Here is a 2,500-nt window from a genome sequence, read left to right on the forward strand (position 1 = left end):
TCTAAGTGAATGAGCAAAAGAGCATACAGCACCTGGTATTCCCAGGCGGTCTCCCATCCAAGTACTAACCAGGCCCGACCCTGCTTAGCTTCCGAGATCAGACGAGATCGGGCGTTGCCAGGCTGGTATGGCCGTACGAAATAAGTTGACAACCATAGGCTACTTATCCATATACAGATTTAGCAATTGACAATGCAAGGTGGTCTCTCTCTCTCTCTCTCTCTCTCTCGTGTCAAAATGAAAACAGCTTCCAGCCCCTTTCATGAAGGACTACTTGTGCATATTGCAAGATTTCAGTTTCTAAGTGAATGAGCAAAAGAGCATACAGCACCTGGTATTCCCAGGCGGTCTCCCATCCAAGTACTAACCAGGCCCGACCCTGCTTAGCTTCCGAGATCAGACGAGATCGGGCGTTGCCAGGCTGGTATGGCCGTACGAAATAAGTTGACAACCATAGGCTACTTATCCATATACAGATTTAGCAATTGACAATGCAAGGTAGTCTCTCTCTATCTCTCTCTCTCTCTCTCGTGTCAAAATGAAAACAGCTTCCAGCCCCTTTCATGAAGGACTACTTGTGCATATTGCAAGATGTCAGTTTCTAAGTGAATGAGCAAAAGAGCATACAGCACCTGGTATTCCCAGGCGGTCTCCCATCCAATTACTAACCAGACCCGACCCTGCTTAGCTTCCGAGATCAGACGAGATCGGGCGTTGCCAGGCTGGTATGGCCGTACAAAATAAGTTGACAACCATAGGCTACTTATCCATATACAGATTTAGCAATTGACAATGCAAGGTGGTCTCTCCCTCTCTCTCTCTCTCTCTCTCTCGTGTCAAAATGAAAACAGCTTCCAGCCCCTTTCATGAAGGACTACTTGTGCATATTGCAAGATTTCAGTTTCTAAGTGAATGAGCAAAAGAGCATACAGCACCTGGTATTCCCAGGCGGTCTCCCATCCAAGTACTAACCAGGCCCGACCCTGCTTAGCTTCCGAGATCAGACGAGATCGGGCGTTGCCAGGCTGGTATGGCCGTACAAAATAAGTTGACAACCATAGGCTACTTATCCATATACAGATTTAGCAATTGACAATGCAAGGTGGTCTCTCTCTCTCTCTCTCTCTCTCTCGTGTCAAAATGAAAACAGCTTCCAGCCCCTTTCATGAAGGACTACTTGTGCATATTGCAAGATTTCAGTTTCTAAGTGAATGAGCAAAAGAGCATACAGCACCTGGTATTCCCAGGCGGTCTCCCATCCAAGTACTAACCAGGCCCGACCCTGCTTAGCTTCCGAGATCAGACGAGATCGGGCGTTGCCAGGCTGGTATGGCCGTACGAAATAAGTTGACAACCATAGGCTACTTATCCATATACAGATTTAGCAATTGACAATGCAAGGTAGTCTCTCTCTCTCTCTCTCTCTCTCTCTCGTGTCAAAATGAAAACAGCTTCCAGCCCCTTTCATGAAGGACTACTTGTGCATATTGCAAGATGTCAGTTTCTAAGTGAATGAGCAAAAGAGCATACAGCACCTGGTATTCCCAGGCGGTCTCCCATCCAATTACTAACCAGACCCGACCCTGCTTAGCTTCCGAGATCAGACGAGATCGGGCGTTGCCAGGCTGGTATGGCCGTACAAAATAAGTTGACAACCATAGGCTACTTATCCATATACAGATTTAGCAATTGACAATGCAAGGTGGTCTCTCCCTCTCTCTCTCTCTCTCTCTCTCGTGTCAAAATGAAAACAGCTTCCAGCCCCTTTCATGAAGGACTACTTGTGCATATTGCAAGATTTCAGTTTCTAAGTGAATGAGCAAAAGAGCATACAGCACCTGGTATTCCCAGGCGGTCTCCCATCCAAGTACTAACCAGGCCCGACCCTGCTTAGCTTCCGAGATCAGACGAGATCGGGCGTTGCCAGGCTGGTATGGCCGTACAAAATAAGTTGACAACCATAGGCTACTTATCCATATACAGATTTAGCAATTGACAATGCAAGGTGGTCTCTCTCTCTCTCTCTCTCTCTCGTGTCAAAATGAAAACAGCTTCCAGCCCCTTTCATGAAGGACTACTTGTGCATATTGCAAGATTTCAGTTTCTAAGTGAATGAGCAAAAGAGCATACAGCACCTGGTATTCCCAGGCGGTCTCCCATCCAAGTACTAACCAGGCCCGACCCTGCTTAGCTTCCGAGATCAGGCGTTGCCAGGCTGGTATGGCCGTACTAAATAAGTTGACAACCATAGGCTACTTATCCATATACAGATTTAGCAATTGACAATGCAAGGTAGTCTCTCTCTCTCTCTCTCTCTCTCTCTCTCTCTCTCTCTCTCTCTCTCTCTCTCTCTCTCTCTCTCTCGTGTCAAAATGAAAACAGCTTCCAGCCCCTTTCATGAAGGACTACTTGTGCATATTGCAAGATGTCAGTTTATAAGTGAATGAGCAAAAGAGCATACAGCACCTGGTATTCCCAGGCGGTCTCCCATCCAATTACT

General features: G+C 46.8%; 5 non-coding genes and 4 pseudogenes across 5 annotated transcripts; all 9 read right to left on the minus strand.

Moving 5' to 3' along the window:
- Positions 1-20: 20 nt before the first annotated feature.
- Positions 21-139, minus strand: LOC146225657 (5S ribosomal RNA). Its single transcript, XR_014748116.1, has one exon. It is a non-coding gene; the product is annotated as a 5S ribosomal RNA (ribosomal RNA).
- A 180-nt stretch (positions 140-319) lies between these two features.
- On the minus strand, positions 320-438 carry LOC146225658 (5S ribosomal RNA). The gene has a single exon (XR_014748118.1). It is a non-coding gene; the product is annotated as a 5S ribosomal RNA (ribosomal RNA).
- A 182-nt stretch (positions 439-620) lies between these two features.
- LOC146225659 (5S ribosomal RNA) lies at positions 621-739 on the minus strand (annotated as a pseudogene).
- Positions 740-923: 184 nt separating this feature from the next.
- Positions 924-1,042, minus strand: LOC146225660 (5S ribosomal RNA). Its single transcript, XR_014749316.1, has one exon. It is a non-coding gene; the product is annotated as a 5S ribosomal RNA (ribosomal RNA).
- Positions 1,043-1,222: 180 nt separating this feature from the next.
- On the minus strand, positions 1,223-1,341 carry LOC146225661 (5S ribosomal RNA). The gene has a single exon (XR_014748119.1). It is a non-coding gene; the product is annotated as a 5S ribosomal RNA (ribosomal RNA).
- A 182-nt stretch (positions 1,342-1,523) lies between these two features.
- On the minus strand, positions 1,524-1,642 carry LOC146225662 (5S ribosomal RNA; annotated as a pseudogene).
- Positions 1,643-1,826: 184 nt separating this feature from the next.
- On the minus strand, positions 1,827-1,945 carry LOC146225663 (5S ribosomal RNA). The gene has a single exon (XR_014749317.1). It is a non-coding gene; the product is annotated as a 5S ribosomal RNA (ribosomal RNA).
- Positions 1,946-2,123: 178 nt separating this feature from the next.
- On the minus strand, positions 2,124-2,232 carry LOC146225664 (5S ribosomal RNA; annotated as a pseudogene).
- Positions 2,233-2,454: 222 nt separating this feature from the next.
- LOC146225665 (5S ribosomal RNA) overlaps positions 2,455-2,500 on the minus strand; it is a 119-nt pseudogene continuing 73 nt past the window's right edge.

Source organism: Hypomesus nipponensis, chromosome 25, assembly GCF_054491055.1.
Source record: "Hypomesus nipponensis isolate SF chromosome 25, ASM5449105v1, whole genome shotgun sequence".
NCBI classification, from domain to species: Eukaryota; Metazoa; Chordata; class Actinopteri; order Osmeriformes; family Osmeridae; genus Hypomesus; species Hypomesus nipponensis.